The 19,928-nt window shown below is 48.4% G+C and overlaps 1 non-coding gene and 1 pseudogene across 1 annotated transcript; both read left to right on the top strand.

Annotated features, from left to right (window-relative positions):
* The first annotated feature begins 1,521 nt into the window (after positions 1 to 1,521).
* Positions 1,522 to 1,650, top strand: LOC140208808 (U2 spliceosomal RNA; annotated as a pseudogene).
* Positions 1,651 to 6,483: 4,833 nt separating this feature from the next.
* Positions 6,484 to 6,676, top strand: LOC140208883 (U2 spliceosomal RNA). Its single transcript, XR_011888970.1, has one exon. It is a non-coding gene; the product is annotated as a U2 spliceosomal RNA (small nuclear RNA).
* The last annotated feature ends 13,252 nt before the right edge of the window (positions 6,677 to 19,928 follow it).

A 19,928-nucleotide genomic window follows, 5' to 3' on the forward strand; every position in this document is an offset into this window, starting at 1 on the left:
ATATCAGGTGTAAGATTTTTTTTATATATAAAGCACAGAGAGTGGTGTGTGGAACACACTGACTACCAGAGTGTTGGTAGAGGCTGATATATTCTGGACATGAAAGGGATTTTAGAAAAGTAGAGGGTGATTTAGGAGGGAGTGGTTAGCCCGAACGATCTGCACTGTGCTGTAGTGTTCTATAAGGCTATTTTTAGTTATTGGCTGTTCAGAATCCACACTTCATTGCCAATGTGAGATTTCACTGCACATCCATCATTGCCCAAAGGAAGTGACAGTGAATGCATCTGGAACAACCGCACTTCTTCTGGTTAAGGATCTCTGTACTCCTGAGGGGGAAAGCATTGGCGTTCCAGGATTTCGATCCAGCCACCACAATGACGGAACGGCAATATCTTTTCAATGAAAATAAGTGCTGGGGATACTTGTCACTTCATTCAGCATTCTGCAGAGAAACAGAGCAAATGTGTCAGGTTAATGGCTCTTCCTTAGAACTGATGAAAGATCTCTGCCATGATTAAGAATCACATCACATCTGAATCATTCTCTACAGAATGCTGCATTACCACCGAATCCTTTTCGGTATTTTATGCCTCTTTTCCTCAGATTTCCACCTTTTTCTCTCCTTGGAGATGTAGTAAGCCATAGGTTGGAGAACGTTGTTAAATGCTGGATGGAGCTGCACTAATTTAGGCAAATGCGGAATATTCATAAATATCTCCAGTATTTGGCTTGTGGCATATGGCAGAAAGACCTTGGGATATCAGGAAAGCAGTGTACCCACATTCTCCCGATTATCACCAATTTCTTAACGGAACCAGCTCTGGTCAAAAAGCTGAAGTCCAGCTGGACGGTTAGATTTTTTTTCCCTGTGGAAATAATCCATTGACTGCTATGCCGTTATTTGCCACATGCCAGCTCACATTTAAATATTGTCAAAGTTGCAACACTACCCCCTCCCTTTCGTCCGACTCTACCCCGTCCCTCTCCCCCCAACTACCCATCGTCCGTCATCAAACGGCCTCACTTCCCCCATTTACAACCCCAGCCATCGCTTCCATCCGATGTTCCTATCCACACTCCTCCCGTTTCCGGAGGTCCCCCCTCCCCAGTCACCTGCCCCACCGGGCCCGCCGAACGACCCGGCCCAAACTTTGCTTCTCTCGCTGCAACGCCTTCCGTAAACGTCATCACGCTTGCACTGACATCAGACGCTAGAGAGGGCGGGTGGAACAGTTCGACAGGACTATCAGCTGAGAGGAAGAGTATTCATACAAACCAGGGCCGCCTCTCTCATTTGGTTGGTGCAATATCAGCTATTTTACACGATCAGCTGTATTCCGAGAGAGATTTCGCGACAAGAGAGAAAAATACAACTTATGTCAAAGATTGAGAGAAATTACACCAAATCTACTTCAAACGTTGGAGAGAAGTAGGATAAATCGGTGCCCTGTAGACAGTCGGTCCAACTTAATAGAGGGAAGACTAGCAGGATCCGAAAAGGTCCGGACAGTTGTGGGTATCGCTTCTCGGCCTCTTGGCTAAGATCAAGTTTAGTATCTGTTCTTATCAGACCAGAAGGCGGAGGAGAGTTCGCGCTGACACAGGGGTGGATCCTAATGCTGATTGGCCTCCAATCTAACACCCCATACCAGCGACGACAGCAGTGAAGAAGAAGATGGCAGCAGCGAGCAGTACATCAGCTCGAGGCCAGGGTATCAAGAACACTGTCAAGCTGACAGTGCGAGACCGGAACGGGGGCACCGGCTTCACCCGAGAGACCTTCATCCGGAAGGTCTTGCTGGATTGCTGCGGATTTATGCCCGATGACATCTACTGCGTCCAGGACTTCGCAGGCTTCTTCGATGTCACTTTCCGGCAGGCTGCAGGGTGGCAGAAGCTGTACCAGCAGCTTCAGCTGAAGGGGACAGAGGCGCCGCTGTCGCTGCTGAAAGCACAGCCCCTCTTTGCAACGGCTACGCAACAGGAAAGGACAATCACGGTGCACATGTTCAACCCGCACGTGCCAGTGGTAGATGTCCTTACGTTCCTCGCTCGGTATGTGGAGAGCATAGGAGCACCAGCCGACGTGAAGGACGGACTGGGAATCTGGACCAGCAAACGGCAGGTGAAGGTGAAGCTGAGGTTGGATTCCAACGGCGGCATCATCCACCCCCCCCTCCGTCTTCGCCATCGGAGGGAACCGAGGGTACATGGTGTACGCGGGACAACCCAGGGTGTGCCGAAACTGCAGCAAGGAAGGGCACATCGCAGCCCAGTGCAGGGTGGTGATGTGCAAGAACTGTAAAATGGAAGGCCACCTGACCAAAGACTGCACGCAGGCCAAGGCCTGCAACCTCTGCGGACAGGCTGGCCACCTGTACAGAGCCTGCCCGAAGCGTGGGGGCACCTACGCACAGGCGACCAGGGGAGGTGCTGGCCCTGAAAGGGCCCAGGCTGATGCGGACGTACCCGCCAGCGCTGCAGATGAGGCACCCGACAGGACGGATGACGAGACCAGGGAGGAAGGTGCAAGCACCCCAAGACCTGCCACCCCACTGCAGACCCTCCAGGACCAGGCAAACGACGAGCAGGAGTCCATGGAGGAGGGGAGAGCTGAGGCGGAAACCGAATGGAAGGTCGTGAAACGAAAAAAGACCCAAAAGGCGGCGGCCAAGCGACAGAAGGCAGAGCAACACCAGAAAAGGGCAGGGAACCACACAGCCCCTGGTACCCTGTCCTCTTCAGAGGAGGAAGGAGTTGGGGGAGGCCAGCAGCCCCGGCGGAAGAAGCGGCTGGCAGAACAGATGGAGAGGAGGAGAGAGAGGGGAGAAAGTCTGCTGGCCACCCCCCAAGTACAGGAGGCGGAGAGCAGCAGACGCACAGAGCTCCGGGAACCCGGGAGCAGAGCCACGGCTGGCACCCAGCAGCCGGAAGGGGAAGCAGCCCAGGAAGTCAGCAACCCCCCGGGCCCAGACCCAGAACCAGAACGGCCACACACGGAGGAGTACTACCAGCAGTACCTGAGCCCACAGGAGGTGGAAAACTTCACAAAGGCGGTGGGGATGAAGGCTCAGGATGGTGTGGTCGGGGGGCAACGATTGTCGCGCTTCCGGCCTGGGGATTCTGCTGCGGGGAGGCAACTTCTCAATCACCCAAGTTAAAGAGGTGGTTGCGGGGCGCCTCCTGGTAGCAGACGTCAAATACCGGGGCACTCTGCTCAGGCTGATCAACATGTACGCCTCCCCCGTGCGGAGCAAGCGGCTGGCCGTCTTCGAGCAGCTCCCACAGCTGCTGGTGACGACCCAGCCAGTCGCTCTGGCCGGAGACTTCAATTGCACCATTGATGCGGCTGGAGGACCCGGCAGTGCCGACGGCAGGCTAGACAGTACCTCTAGACTCCTGAGGGAAATGGTGAAGACAGCCAAGCTGCGCGACGCCTTTGGCACCCCCACAGGTGGAGCACAGCCGCAAGCCACCTGGACACGATCGGACGGCTCAGCCCGCTCCCGGATCGACTTCCTCTTCCTGTCTGAGTCCCTCACGGTCAGGTCCACCGACGTCACGCCGGTGTTCTTCTCTGACCACTGCCTTCTGAGAGCCACCTGTCACTTACGGGAGGACCAGAAGGCAGGCAGGGGGACGTGGAAGCTGAACGTAAAGCTGCTGACCCCAGAGAACATCGAGGAACTAGAGAGGGAGTACACAGGTTGGAGAACCTTGAAAGCCTTCTTTGATTCCCCGGTTCACTGGTGGGAAGCCACCAAGGAGAACATTAAGAGGTTCTTCATCCGCAAGGGTATTCAGAAGGCAAGGCAGGAGCAGAGGGAACTGCGTAAACTCCAGACAGAGTTGCAGCAACTTCTCCTTCTGCAGTCGAAGGGGGTGGATGTCAGGGAGGAACTGCGAGAGGTGAAGGGCCAGCAAGCCCAGCACCTCGCCGCTGAATCCTCCAAGATCATCTTCCGATCAAGGGTCCAAACCGTGGAGCAGGACGAGACGTGCTCACGCTTCTTCTTCCAAAAGGTGCACAGGGGGAGCTCTGTGATCCACAACCTTAAGGAAGAGGACGGCTCAGTCGCGTCCTCGCAGACCGACATACTGAGGATCTGCAAGTCCTTCTATGCCGGTCTGTACGAGGAAAAGGCCACAGAATCCACAGCCTCCCGCAACTTCCTGTCGTCTATCACGCAGGTCTTAGACGACGGCAAGCGGGAGAGTCTGGATCAGCCACTGACCCTGGACGAGCTGACAGGCTCCATCCGTTCCTTTGGGTCGGGTAAGACTCCCGGAAGCGACGGCTTACCAGCTGAGTTGTACTCGGCGCTGTGGAACTAGATGGGCCCAGACCTGCTGGAAGTGTACAATGCTATGCTTCTGGCCGGCAGTATGTCCATGAGGAAGGGCATCATCACCCTCATCTACAAGCAGAAGGGGGAAAGGGAGGACATTAGGAATTGGAGACCCATCTCTCTCCTGAATGTGGACTACAAGATCCTGTCCAAGGCTATCGCCAACAGGGTCAAGTCTGCTCTGGGACAGGTGATCCACCCGGACCAAACCTGTGCTGTACCGGGCAGGAAGATCTCAGACAGCCTCGCGCTGCTGAGGGACACCATCGCCTACGTGCAGGACAGGGGGGTGGACGCCTGCCTGGTCAGCTTGGACCAGGAGAAAGCCTTCGACAGGATATCGCACACGTACATGGCGGACGTGCTCTCCAAAATGGGATTTGGGGAGGGAATCCGGAATTGGATCAGACTGCTCTACACAGACATCCGTAGTGCAGTCCAGGTCAACAGGTGGGAAACGGACAGCTTCCCCATCAGGTCTGGAGTCAGGCAAGGCTGCCCCCTCTCCCCTGTCTTGTTTGTCTGCTGCATAGAACCCTTTGTGGAAGCCATCAGGAGGGATCGGGGCATAAGAGGGGTGACGCTGCCAGGCAGTGGAGGGACCCAAGTGAAAACCTCCCTGTACATGGACGACGTCACCGTCTTCTGCTCTGATCCGAGGTCAGTTCGCAGGTTGATTGGCACCTGCGAACAGTTCGAGCTAGCGTCGGGAGCCAGGGTCAACCGCACAAAGAGCGAAGCCATGCTCTTTGGCAACTGGCCCGACCGATCCAGCGTCCCCTTCACCATCAGGTCTGACCACGTGAAGGTGTTGGGGATCTGGTTCGGAGGGGCTGAGGCGTGCAACAAGAACTGGCAGGAGCGGACTGCCAAGGTGAAACAGAAACTGGGACTGTGGGGAGGGCGCTCCCTGTCGATAACGGGCAAGAACCTGGTCATCAGGTGTGAGGTGCTCTCAGGGCTGCTGTACTTGGCGCAGGTCTGGCCCGTCCCCCGCTCCTACAGCTCGGAAATCACCCGAGCTGTCTTCAGATTCGTCTGGGGATCCAAGATGGAGCGGGTGAGACGGACCGCTATGCACAAGTCCCTGGACAACGGGGGCAAGAACGTCCCCAATGTCGCCCTCACCCTGATGGCCAGCTTCGTATGTGGCTGCATCAGGTTGTGTGTAGAGCCCAGGTATGTGGGCACCAAGTACCACTATGTGCCCAGGTTCCACTTGTCGCCCTGGCTACGAAGGATGGGTCTGGCCCCACTCCCGCGCAACGCCCCAGTCAGCTGGTCGTTGCCGGCATACCTGTCCCACGTAGCAAAGTTCTTCCAGGAGAACGCCTTTGACCACAAGGCCATCAGGCAGTGGTCGGCACGAAGTGTCCTGCAGGCACTGCAGGAGAAGGACGTGATGGTCACAGTGGGGTGGTTCCCTGAGCAGACTGTCCAGTTCATCTGGCAAAATGCCTCATCGCCAGATCTCACCAACAGGCACCAAGACCTCGCCTGGCTGGCGGTGAGAGGGGCCCTCCCAGTCAGAGCCCTCCTGTACGCCCGGAACATCATCTCCGCACCCCACTGCCCACGGGAGGACTGCAGTGAGGAGGAGTCTGTGACCCACCTCTTTGCACACCGCCAGTTCGCAAAGAGGGTGTGGAGGAGGATGGACGGGCTAGTGTCACGTTTCATCCCCAGCAGCTGCGTGACAGAGGACTCTCTGATCTACGGGCTGTTCCCGGGGACGCACACGGAGACCAACATCCGATGCTGCTGGCAGATCATCAACTCGGTGAAAGACGCTCTTTGGTCGGCCCGAAACTTGATGATCTACCAGCACATGGAGATGTCCGTGGGAGAATGCTGCCGACTGGCACACTCTCGGCTGCAGGAGTACGTGCTGAGGGACGCACTGAAACTTGGTGCAGCCACCGCAAGGGCCCGGTGGGGAAGGACCACAGTATAGGTTTCTCCACCCGTGGGAGTGGGAGGGGTCGGTGGGTGGGGAGTATACCCCTCAACAATGAGATGCTAAGCTGAACTACTGTAGTGCCACGCGGGTGGCTATAAACACAGGTATTTTACTGAGTATAATGGAAACGTATGTAAAGGATGAAAAGTTATTGAATGGTTTATTGTACATATTTATTTTTGAATAAAGTATATTGTGAAATAAAAAAAAATCTGTTCTTATCAGTTTAATATCTGATACGTCCCTTATCTGGGGACCATATATTAAATTGATTTTTGGAACAGGGAGATGGAATAGGGGCTTGCTCCGTCCACTCCGAGCATCGACCCGGTATTGCAGTGCCTCTGGGAACGGTGCACCTCCCTTTGGGGAGACTAACAACAAATAAAGAATAGAATTCCGTTACTCGCAGGCAGGCTGTGGGGTATATTTCTTCTTTCTGCCTCGTACTTCTTGCAGGCTATGTTTGTTTTTAAATGAGGACACACGTAGGCTTGAGTGGGTAAAGCAGTTTATTTACAGAATATTTAGGAGCCTCTTGGACCACCACATGGAAGAAAGAAATACAAGCGAGGAAACGGATTCTTCAGGTCTCAAAGGCAACAGGAGCAACACGCACACAATTTACAGCAGTCGTGGATAAAGTCGGATCGGCAGAGACACACGCAGAGAATTAAAAAAACGAACCTGGGAATAAAGTACATACATATGCAAGGGAAAAGTCAATACGATGCCCCTTCACTGTACAGGCACGGCTCAATGCTATCAGGGACAATCACCGACCCTATTCAATGCACAGCCTACCAACAATTTTCTCCAGCGCTGTTCCAAGGTTCTCAGCCTAAAATGAAGCAGAGTGGTCCCTCAGAAATGGCAAAGAGAGCGTCCAGCACACGGGGCGCCCTTTTAATGCAGGAAGGCTGAAGTGCCCGGCCCAGGTAATTCACAGGAACGCTAACGGCTCGGTGCCGGCAGAGTTAGGCTACGTCCACACTACGCCGGATAATTTTGAAAACGCCGGTTTCGAGTAAAAACGACAGGCGTCCACACTAAGCGTTTTTGAAAATATCTCCTTCCACATTAGACGGATATTTGGGCGAATCTCCTCCTACTGGGCATGCACAGGACACACAGAAAACAAGCGAAGAGGAAACGGTGTACTTAGTGCGTGTTTGTCCAGTTACAGACTAGAGAAACTTGAAAGGAATTGCTCTTGGCTCTCGCGCAGGACTTAAAACTTATTAAAAAAAACAAATACTGGAGCGAATGGAGGCAATCAGCAGGGAGTTCACGGACAGTATGACCCAGCTGACGACGAACATTGAAAAACTGACTAACGCTGTTGCATTAATAAAGCACCTTGTTAAATGTATAAAACGTCTGCATCAGCGTTATTTCCATACAATGTTACATTAGACTGTTACACATTTATTGTCAGAGAAGTACTTGCATAAATAGGTAAACTACCTTCATACAAGCAAGGACAGAAAACAGGGCGAAGTGAGAATACGTATTTATTCAGTAAGTTATGGGTCAAAGTATTTGGTGAGTACATTTCTAACCCTTATGGCTTCAGTCTCGTCCGTCTGTTCTGAAGTTGTCAGGTGGTGGCGTTCAAGAAAACAACGAACATCTGTTCCAGCACGTCATGACAGCGTTTTTAAATAGTCAAAAAACCTCACTTTACAATTTAGCTCTCACGCCGTTCACACCGACTGCGCGTTATAACAGCTTGCGCAGTACCAAGCAGAAGCAGAAAAAAGCATTGTTATTGTGGTGTTGTCACGACAACGTTTTTAAATCTCTCCGTTTACCCCGTACACACTACGCCAGATATTAAGCGTTTTCAGATTTATTCACTCTGGAGAGTGTTTTCGAAAATTTCCGTTTTCGGGGGCTGAAAACGCCGGCTCAGTGTGGACGGGAGGGCAAAACGAAGAGAAAAAGCTTCGTTTTCAAAATTATCTGGCGTAGTGTGGACGTACCCTAAAGCTGATTACAAAAGCCAATTACCCGAGGCCATATCCAAGGCTAACTAAAGAGGCCAGTGGTTAGGTGCGCAGTGATGGGCGAGGAGGGGTCAATCCTTGATTGGCAGGGGGCGTGTCTTCTGACCAGGAGTGGGCAGTGCTGTCACGTGACAGTCACGACCCCTCCAGTACAGTCCACCCCTCGGTAGCCACGCCACTCACCAAGCGTTACCACAGTGAAAAGGAAAGGAATATATCTTAATGGAAGTCTTACACTAACTATTTCTAAGGTTAACGCTTTTTGTGACTAAAGATAGGCAGACGTGCTCTTAATAATTGGGCAGACACAACATAATATACACACAGCGATGATAACGAGAATGGGTGCAATCGACCAGTTGCCCACCACCCTACCGCCACAAAGCTCCTTCCACAGGGTGTAGAGGTCAGGGTTGGGGATCCATGTCCATGTACAGCTGCCTGCGCGTAAAACGGGGAGGGGTTGTATCTCCAGCCCTTGCCTCTGCCCTACGGACCAGGGTGGGTGCCCCCCGCTGCATCTATTCAAGCCCTTCCAGGACGGTGATGGCATCCCGCACGGTCCTCCCGTTAGCTGGTGCCATGAGGGGCAGTATCACTGATTTAAATCGGGGTGCGCGGTGGTGACCAGTATCCTGTTAGGGCACCGGTCACCCGGGTGTTTGCTAAAAAATTACAGTCGCAGGCTCCCTGGTAGATGCCGTTGACCAGCGCACACTCTTTAACAGCCCGGGTACCCTCACTGACCGTACCCCATTGCGGGCGCCGGTGTAGATCCCACTCCAGGAGGGTGGGGTACCGGACCCTCACAGCGGTCACCAACCGATCCCACAGGGTACAGCCTTCCCTGATCTCCGGCTTCGGCACCCATAGGGCGTTGTTGATGCGTTCTTGGTCAGAGAGGCTCCCCAGGGCGCTCGCGTCTCGAAGAGAGAGGTTCATGTTGCCTCCCCCCCCACCCCCTCATCCCACAGCCGGAGCAGCCCAGCGGGCAGGTGCTCGCGACGTGGGTCCCACTGCTCGGACCAGTCAACCGGTTTACAGTGGTCCGCCAGCGCTCAAATCCCTCTCTCGTCGGTCCACCCGGGAATCCTATGCTCGGTGCCTGTACTGGCTTTTTTGCCCGTTCCAGAACACTTTCCCCACGCAGCGTCAATTGTTGTAAGTCAGGAAACAGATTCTGCAGGTCTCAAAGTCAAGGGTTCTGGGCTCACAGTCTGGGTAGTGAAGGATTTTATTTACAGAAGGCAAACGGGGGAAAATGGCAACAGAAGCAACACGCGCACAATTTACAGTAGTCGGATCAGCAATAAATCACATTAAATCGCGTGGGGACAAAGTACACACACACACAACCACCCTTGACTCTGTGCAGGCACATCTCTTCTGCTTAGGGACAATATCCACACTCCCAACCCTATTCAAAGCACAACTCACAAACAGCAGGGTGGTCCCTCGGAGGCAGCAAAAAAGAGAGAGGGTCACGCACACGTGGGCTCCTTTATAGGACTGGAAGGTCCAGCCCAGGTGATTCACAGGGAAGCCAATGGCTCGGTGCCAGCAGAGTTAAGCTGATTACAAAGGCCAATTGCCCGAGGCCAAGTACAAGGCTAATTAAAGGGGCCAATGGTGAGGTGCGCATTGATGGGCGGGGTGGGGTCAAACCTTGATTGGCAGGTGACGCGCCTTCCGACCAGGTAAATGGGCAGAACCGTCACGTGATAGTCCTGACCCCAGTACAGACGCCAGCTGCGTTTCATTGGCTTTGTATCTGTAGTCGCCACAATGACAATGAAGTTGCGTCTAGTCTGATCAAATCACTCAATTCAGACCCAAACAGGAAATGTGCAGGTTTCATTCAAATCAGTCTGTGTTTATAAACACTCATTTCTATTTACATTCCTCCGGCCTCACTGGACTGGAACACTGAAACACCAAGTGAGAAACAGCTCATTCAGCCCCTCTAACTATCAACAAGATGGCGACTGCTCTCCCCTCTCAGCCACATGTTTCTGCCCGATCTTCATTTCCTCAATCCCTCCGGTCTCCACACATCTGCCAGCCTCTGTTTTATGTGAGGACGATCACTGAGTCTTCACCGCCCTCTGTGGTGGGGATTTACAGACATTCACCACCCTCGGAGTGGAGACATTTCCCCTCATCTCAGTCCCAGACAGTCCACCCCCTTTCTCAGAGACTGGGATCCCTGGTTCAACCGATAATGGCAGACATCCCACCCTGCAAAACTCATTTCAGGGAGGTAGCATCCCCGCCCCCTGCAACCCCATATCTACTCCGTCCCCCCCCCCCGCCCCCCGTCGATCTCCAAGGGTTTATGTACTACTGTGTTTAATCATCTCGTCTAATCTGTAAACCAAGTTGGGTATATGCAGAAAATGTGACATTAAAATATGTACTTATATTATATTATTATGTTTATTCTATTACAACTTTAAGCAAGTCTACAAGGAGTTCGGCCTCATCACGTAGGACATCAATAGCGTAGCTCCTCAGCAGCCAGCCTGTGTGTGTTGCTTGAAATTCCAGCATCTGCAGATTTCCTCATGTTTGTGTAGTTTAAATAACGTTGGCTATGCTAATGAACAAATGACACCTGTTAAACTCACCTCAACATGTCTTTCACATTTTGGCCCACCATGGGCAATAGAAAAGTCACTGTTGCAAACAGTGCAGTGAGCAACATTGTCATTATTTTTGAGGTCGACTGTAAAGCCCATCCACAGAGAAAACTGATAGGTCTACTTAACAGGGGTCCCCAACCTTTTCTGTACCGCAGACTGGTTTAATATTGACAATATTCTTGTGGACCGGCCGACTGGGGAGGGGATGTGGTGTTAATCACGACCGGAATATTGGTGATAAGTCAACCATAAGTCACTTATAAGTGGCTAATACACTCAATTTCGTTTCTAAAAGGGGTTATCTAACGAATTTAATATTAAATACACAGCGCATATTTTCCTCACATTAATAGAGTGATAAATCAATTATAAGTCAATAGCATCATAACATTTTAAGTAACGTTTGGATATTAAACAGCGCATATTTTCCTCGTGTGAACATATAAAATCATTGCAACACACCAATATCACTGAATCAGTGGGAGCCCTGGGCTTGTTTCCCTGCAACAAGACGGTCCCATCGAGGGGTGATGGAAGAGCGTGATACTCGAAGGGAGTTCCTTATGTCCAGTCTATTCTGCAATTTTGTTTTCATTGCAGAAAACCCTGCTTCACAGAGATATGTTGGAAATGGAAGCAATGTTTTCAGTGCTTTCGTGGCTATCTCAGGATATTCAGCCTTGACTTTGATCCAGAATGCCAGCAAAGATGTTACGTCAAACATACTTTTCAGCCCGCCGTCATTTGCAAGCTCGAGGAGTTGATCTTCCCGCGCTGACATGGATGACGCGCGGGTAATGACCTCGCATGCGTTCGAGTTCAACAGTGGGCGTGACAGGGAATGAGGAAAGGTGCAGCGGGCTCATATCGCCATATCATATTGTTTCCACCACTCTTAGCATGAAGAGAGACCAATCAGGATGCTCGCTCTCCCTCTCAATAAAATTAATTTCCAGGATATTGTATATAATTTCTGGGCATCAGAGAGCCACTATCAATATGCGGGAGACTCCCGGAACTTCCAGCAGAGGTGGGACGTCTGTGATGATGCTGTGCATTTCAATGTGTTCACCTCTCAGTCCTCCATTCTCTAAATCAGCAGTCCCCAACCACCGGGCCGGGGACCAGTACTGGGCTGCAAAGCATGTGCTACCGGGCCGCGAGGAAACAACATGATTTGGCAATATGAGTCAGCTGCATTCCCTGTCACGCCCGCTGTTGAACTTGAACGCACGCGAGGTTATTACCCTCACGTCAACCATGTCAGCGCGGGAAGGAGATCAACTCTTCGAGCTTGCAAAGGACGGCGAGCTGAAAAGTATGTTTGACATAACACCTCTGCCAGCATTCTGGATCAAAGTCAAGGCTGAATATCCTGATAGCCAAGAAAGCACTGAAAACATTGATTCCATTTGCAACATATCTCTGCAATGAATGTAATGAAAACTAAATTGCAGAATAGACTGGACATAAGGAACTCCCTTCGAGTATCACTGTCTCCCATCACCCCTCAATGGCACCGTCTTGTTGCAGGGAAACAAGCCCAGGGCTCCCACTGATTCAGTGATATTGGTGTGTTGCAATGATTTTATATGTTCATAAGAGGAACAACATGAGAGAGGTCTGGAGGGGGATGAGGACCATCACTGGGTTCCGGCAAACTAGCAACAGAGGAGTGGAAGGCAGTGTGGACAGGGCCAATGAACTTAAACTCTTCTTTAACAGATTTGACATTGTGATCCCTGCCCATCCCCAACATGAGCCATCTGTTGTCGGCCCCCAACCAACACATATTCCACTTTCCCCTCCTACCCCTCCTCACAGTCCCCCACCCTGCTCTCATGACTATACCCCTTCCCCACACAAAACCACCATGGTGGGCTTCACAGCTGAACAGGTGAGAAGACAGCTGAAACATCTCAACCCAAGCAAGGCTGCAGAACCGGATGGTGTCAGTACCAGGGTGCTCAAAGCCTGTGCCCCTCAGCTATGTGGAGTACTTCGCCATGTATTCAACATGAGCCTGAGGCTCCGGGGGGTTCCTGTACTGTGGAGGACGTCCTGCCTCGTCCCTGTGCCAAAGACGCCACGCCCCAGCGGCCTCAATGACTACAGACCGGTGGCATTGACCTCCCACATCATGAAGACCCTGGAGAGACTTGTTCTGGAGCTGCTCCGGCCTATGGTCAGGCCACACTTAGACCCCCTCCAGTTCGCCTACCAGCCCCGATCAGGAGTTGAGGATACCATCGTCTTCCTGCTGAACCATGTCTGCGCCCACCTGGACAAGCCAGCGAGCACTGTGAGGGTCATGTTTTTTGACTTCTCCAGTGCATACAACAGCATCTGCCCTGCTCTGCTGGGGGAGAAGCTGACAGCGATGCAGGTGGATGCTTCCCTGGTGTCATGGATTCTTGATTACCTGACTGGCAGAACACAGTACGTGTGCTTGCAACACTGTGTGTCCGACAGAGTGATCAGCAGCACTGGGGCTCCACGGGGGACTGTCTTGTCTCCTTTTCTCTTCAAAACTTACATCTCAGACTTCAACTACTGCACAGAGTCTTGTCATCTTCAGAAGTTTTCGGATGACTCTGCCATAGTTGGATGCATCAGCAAGGGAGAAGAGGCTGAGTACAGGGCTACGGTAGGAAACTTTGTCACATGGTGTGAGCAGAATTATCTGCAGCTTAATGTGAAAAAGATTAAGGAGCTGGTGGTAAACCTGAGGAGAGCTAAGGTACCAGTGACCCCTGTTTCCATCCAGGGGGTCAGTGTGGACATGGTGGAGGATTACAAATACCTGGGGATACGAACTAACAATAAACTGGACTGGTCAAAGAACACGGAGGCTGTCTACAAGAAGGGTCAGAGCCGTCTCTATTTCCTGAGGAGACTGAGGTCCTTTAACATCTGCTGGACGATACTGAGTATGTTCTACAAGTCTGTGGTGGCCAGTGCTATCATGTTTGCTGTTGTGTGCTGGGGCAGCAGGCTGAGGGTAGCAGACACCAACAGAATCAACAAACTCATTCGTAAGGCCAGTGGTGTTGTAGGAATGGAACTGGACTCTCTGATGGTGGTGTCTGAAAAGAGGATGCTGTCTAAGTTGCATGCCATCTTGGTCCATGTCTCCCATCCACTACATAATGTACTGGGTGGGCACAGGAGTACATTCAGCCAGAGACTCATTCCACCGAGATGCAGCACAGAGCGTCATAGGAAGTCATTCCTGCCTGTGGCCATCAAACTTTACAACTCCTCCCTTGGAGGGTCAGACACCCTGAGCCGATAGGCTGGTCCTGGACTTATTTCATAATTTACTGGCATAATTTACATATTACTGTTTAACTATTTATGGTTCTATTACTATTTATTATTTATGGAGCAACTGTAACGAAAACCAATTTCCCCCGGGATTAAAGTATGACTATGACTAATATGCGCTGTGTGCTTAATATCGAAATGTTACTTAAAATGTTATGATGCTATTGAGTTCTAAGTGATTTATATAACCATATAACCATATAACAATTACAGCACAGAAAGAGGCCATCTCTGCCCTTCTAGTCCATGCCGAATGCTACTCTCACCTAGTCCCACTGACCTGCACTCAGCCCATAACCCTCCATTCCTTTCCTGTCCATATACCTATCCAATTTTTCTTTAAATGATAATTATCAAACCTGCCTCTACCACTTCTACTGGAAGTTTGTTCAACACTTACTTCAAGCTCCCCTGTCCTCCCCTGATAATTGACTTATCACTATATTCATGCGAGGAAAATATGCACTGTGTGTTTAATATTAAATTCGTTAGATAAACCCTTTTAGAAATGAAATTGAGTGTATTAGCCACTTATCACCTATATTCCAGTCGTGATTAACACCCCTCCCCCGAGCAGAATTGCCAAAAACGATTTGTAGAAAAAAATGTGCAGGTCACGCATGCACACTGGTGCCCGCTCAAGGCTTCATGGTCATTGTAGTCCTTCACAGGGTAAACACCATGTATTTGACTGCTAATCTTGTCCGTTGGCAACCCTACACCCCCCCACCCCGGGTTGGCCGGTCCACAAGAATATTGCCAATAATAAACCGGTCTGCCGGTCTGCGTTGCTAAAAAGGTTGGGGACCCCTGCTCTAAATGAAAGGGTTATCATATTTGATCGTTCTTCATATGATGACCCCACCATTCCAGGGATCAGTCTGGTGAATCTTCATTGCACTCTCTACAGCAAATACTCTCTAACCTCTTTGTTAATCCTCTATGGAATTAATTTCCATCTTCTGCAGCCCTGTGTTGCCCCAAACACTCACCTCCCACCCCTGTCACTGTTTCCACCTTCCCACCTCCCCCGCACCTGGATCCACCTCTCACTCCCCAGCTCTTGCCCCATCCCCACCCCTCACCTCTTTTCTCTGACTATATCCCATCTCCTCTCATTCCAAAGAGAGGATCTCGGCACTAAATGTTGACGTATAATAAAACCTAAAATTCGGTGAAGCTAAACCTCCATTCTTTTTAGCTTTTTGAAGGTGAACTTTATTTAGTTGAGAATGTTTGTTTTTCCATATATAAGGAGACAGAGTAGAATCAAGAGAGTCAAAAAAGGTCTCAGGAATAAAAATGGGTAAGGCCTGAAAAAGATAAATGAATATAGGCAAGATATTCATTTTAATAGAATTAATTTGGCCAATCAATGATAACAAGAGGGGCGACCAATTTGATAGTGCCCTTTTTACATAATTCAGCAGGGTAAGAAAATTTCCTTTGAATATGTGTTTATAATTCTTAGTAATTGTTACACCCAGATAGGCAAATTGATTTCTTACAATTTTAAAAGGAAGGTTAGTGTTAATAGATACCAAATTATTCAAAGGGAAAAGTTCACTCTTATGTAAATGCAATTTATATCCTGAAAACTGGCTGAAACAGGAGAGTAAAGAAAGCACAGAAGGTAACAAAGTCTCAACATTAGAAATAAAAATCAATAGGTCATCCACATGGGGAAAAACTTTATGGGTAGTACTTCTTAAAATACCAGTGATATCACCAGATTCTCAAAAAGCAATAGCTAAGGGTTCTAAAGCCGGTCTGGTTCCACATTGGAGTTTAAATGGTTTAGAATTCTGAAAATTAGTAAGAACCCGAGCAGAGGGAGATAAGTAAAGTAATTTAATCCATTGAGTGAAATCGGGCCCCAAGTTAAAATTTTCTAAGGTTTCAAATAAATAATTCCATTGAACCCGATCAAAAACCTTCTCAGTGTCTAAAGATATCACGCATTCCAATATCTCCTTATAAGGAGAATAGATAACATTAGGTAAATGACGAATATTAAAATGGGAGTACCGATTTTTAATCAATCCAGTCTGATCATCAGATATAACCATATAACCATTACAGCACGGAATCAGGCCATCTTGGCCCTTTTAGTCCATGCCGAACTCTTACTCTCACCTAGTCCCACCAACCTGCACTCAGCCCATAACCTTCCATTCCTTTCCAGTCCCTATAGCTGTCCAATTTAACTTTAAACGACATCAAACCTGCCTCAACCACTTCTGCTGGCAGCTTGTTCCAGGCAGCTACAACTCTCTGAGTAAAGAAGTTCCCCCTCTTGTTACCCCTAAACTTTTGCACTTTAAATCTCAACTCATGTCCTCTTGTTTGAATCTCCCCCACTCTCAATGGAAAAAGCCTATCAACGTCAACTCTATCTATCCTTCTCATAATTTTAAATACCGTACCTCTATCAAGTCCCCCCTCAACCTTTTACGTTCCAGAGAATAAAGACCCAACTTGTTCAACCTTTCTCTGTAACTCAGGTGATATAATAGCTGGTAAAATATTTTCAATCCTACGAGCCAGAATTTTGGATAGAATTTTAGTATCAACATTAAGTAGAGAGTTTGGTCTATATGAAGAGCATTCAGTTGGGTTCTTATTCTTTTTAAGAATAAGCAAAAGAGAGGCTTCATAAAAAGATTGTGGCAGTCTACCCAGCTTAAAAGAATCCCAAAAGACTGAACATAAATGAGGTATAAGCAGTGAGGAAAAAGCCTTATAAAATTCTCCAGAAAATCCATCAGGACTTGGATCCTCCCCTGAGTGCAATGAACATACAGCCTCAGTAAAATCCTCATAAGAAATAAGTTGATCCAACTGTTTTCGGTTATCAGCAGAAAGTTCAGGGATGTTTAATGGTCTAAAAAAAAAATCATTACAGTATTATCTTTAAGAGGGTCAGAACTGTAAAGTTAGAATAAAATTCTCTAAAGGTATCTTTTATTTCTAAATGATCAGTTGTCTTATCACCATCAGCATTACAAATTCCTTTAATTTGCCGTTTAGATATAAAGGTATTTAATTGGTTAGCCAATAGTTTACCTGTTTTGTCTCCATGAATATAGAATTGACTTTTATCTTTTAGGAGTTGAATTTCAATTGGCTATGTTAAAAGAATATCATAATTAGTTGTAATTTCAACACGCCTTTTGTATAAAACAGGACCTGGAGCCGAGGCATATTCTTGGTCTGATTATTTCAACTGATTAGCTAATTCAATTCTCTCTTTATTAGCTTTTTTCTTAACACTTGCTGTATAAGAAATAATTTGTCCTCTAATGTAGGCCTTAAAAGCATTTGTAAATGAACAGAGAGTCAACACAAAATTTTTATTGTTAATAACTGTATTGAATAAGGACTCACAGTCAACGAATGGTTTTCTTTTCCTGTATGTAATTATTTTTATTTTGTAATATTTCTGAATAAAGTATTTTTGGAAAAAAAATAAAGCATCCCGTGTAATAAGGCTGGAAGTCTCGTTCAGCGTATTTTCTTCAAAAAAGAATAGTTTGTTTCTCCAAAAACTTTTAAAAATCCTTATCAGAAAGCAAAGTTAGATTGAAATGCCAAACGCAAACACGAGGAATTCTGCAGATGCTGGAAATTCAAGCAACACACATCAAAGTTGCTGGTGAATGCAGCAGGCCAAAATCTGTTTATCTGCGGGAGACCAAGGAGGTTTAAAGGTAAAAACACAGCAATCTCTGAAACAGCAATCTCTTTAGATTCACAGGATCGAACTAATGGAATCATTTGGCTATCAATAAAAAAAATCAATCCTGAAATATGTATGATGGTTATTTAACCTCATTCCCCTTCCTGACTCTCACCCAGTTTCCTGTGTCCTGCACTTTTGGTGTAACTCACCTCTCTTCATGCCATATCTATCATCCGCTCTGACTCCCGAGTGATCCAGAATTCATCCATTTCTAGCTCCAACTCCCTAACATGCAGGATTGCAGGGACTCAGATATGTCAGGGTATCAGGGACACTTGGAGGTCTCCCCACCTTCTCACCAATGTCCCCTCTAATTTGTAATGATCAGTGTGTGCAAAAATCTTGCGTTGTGCAATTTTCACCCAGTGACAACAACATGCGTAAACTGGATTTTATATAGCGAGGTATTCATTTCAAAAGCGAGCAAATCATTGTTACTAAGAGCTTTGATCTCCTCTGGGTTTGATCAAGTTCATCTGCACTCTCACACAACCTATGTAGCCGGTAATGAAGGATTTTTTTTCCACCAGAGCTTTTGCACACTGCCTATATTTGATTTTCTTGCTAAATGATGCTTTAAAATCTCAGATTTCCAAATATCACTCCACTTCTTCCCACTTGCAAATTCTCCAGCAACTTTTGCATCACCACAATACACACAGCTAACACCAGTTTCTGCATTGTACATAAATATTTCCCCAGAACCCTCCCCCAGGTGACTGACTGTGGTGAACTCACTGATGGCAATGCCAATCAATATGAAGGGCAGGGCAGTAGTCTGTCTCATTGGAGTCTGGCACATTTGTGATGTGAAAGCTTTGCTCAGCGCAAAGGTGTTTGATATCATTCTGTACCCAGAGAGAATGGGTCAAAACATGTTCTCTCGGATAGAAAGGTTCAGAACAGGAGGAGGTAGAACAAGCAACACAGACAAAATGCTGGAGGAACTCAGCAGACCACGCAGCATAGATGGAAAAGTGTATTAATGCTGAATTCCTCCATCATTTTGTGTGTGTTGCTTGGATTTCCAGCATCTGTAGATTTGCTCTTGTTTGTGACTGAAGGTAGAACAAAGGTGATTTTCTCAACAGCTGATGTAAAAGATTTTGATCCCTTTCTCCGAGTTCCGAATCCTTGCATTTGGATAGCTGGAGCTCAGCTCTGTCTGAGGGATACATTAGCTCACATTCCCTTTTCAGCCGGAAGCTTCCCGGGGCCCGTGTACGGATCGTGGGGCTGAGAGAAAGGGAAGAGAACAGGACTGTCCCGGTATTGCGGGCCACGGTGTCCGCAGATCACAGCAATTAACCCTCAGTCGGTGTTTAAAACTTACGTCCGGAGATATTCTTACCCACAGCCGATTCAGCAAGGGCCTTTCTGTACTGCGCGCATGCGCAATATTCGGGAACGGCTCAACCCTGACGCCTGCGCATTTGATCGATGCTTCAGCGACAGCGAAAATTGTTCACGCAGAGATTTCTGAGTAATCACGGTGCCATTGAAAGTTTCTGCAAGTACCGGATCTATGTCCATACCTCAGTTTTTTTTTGTGTGTAGAAAACTCAGCAGCTCTTTTAACGCAGGAAGCAGCTCCCATGAAACAATACAATTAATATCAGCAAACTTTCCGTGTGTCTAATGCCAAAGTAGAACTTTCTTACAAATGCAGATATGAAACACAAGAGATTCTGCTGTTGTTGGAGATATAGGCACATATACACAAAGTGCTGGAGGAACTCTGCAGTTCAGGCAGCAACTAAGCAGAGGAGTACACAGTCTAGGCATGCTGAAAGGGCTCGTCCTAAACGTTGTCTACTTATTCCTCTCCACACATTCTGCCTGATCTGTTGATTTCCACCAGTATTTTGCAGAAATTAGCCACTTTTTTTTTCAATC

This window comes from Mobula birostris, chromosome 13 (assembly GCF_030028105.1).
Source record: "Mobula birostris isolate sMobBir1 chromosome 13, sMobBir1.hap1, whole genome shotgun sequence".
In the NCBI taxonomy this organism is placed as follows: domain Eukaryota; kingdom Metazoa; phylum Chordata; class Chondrichthyes; order Myliobatiformes; family Myliobatidae; genus Mobula; species Mobula birostris.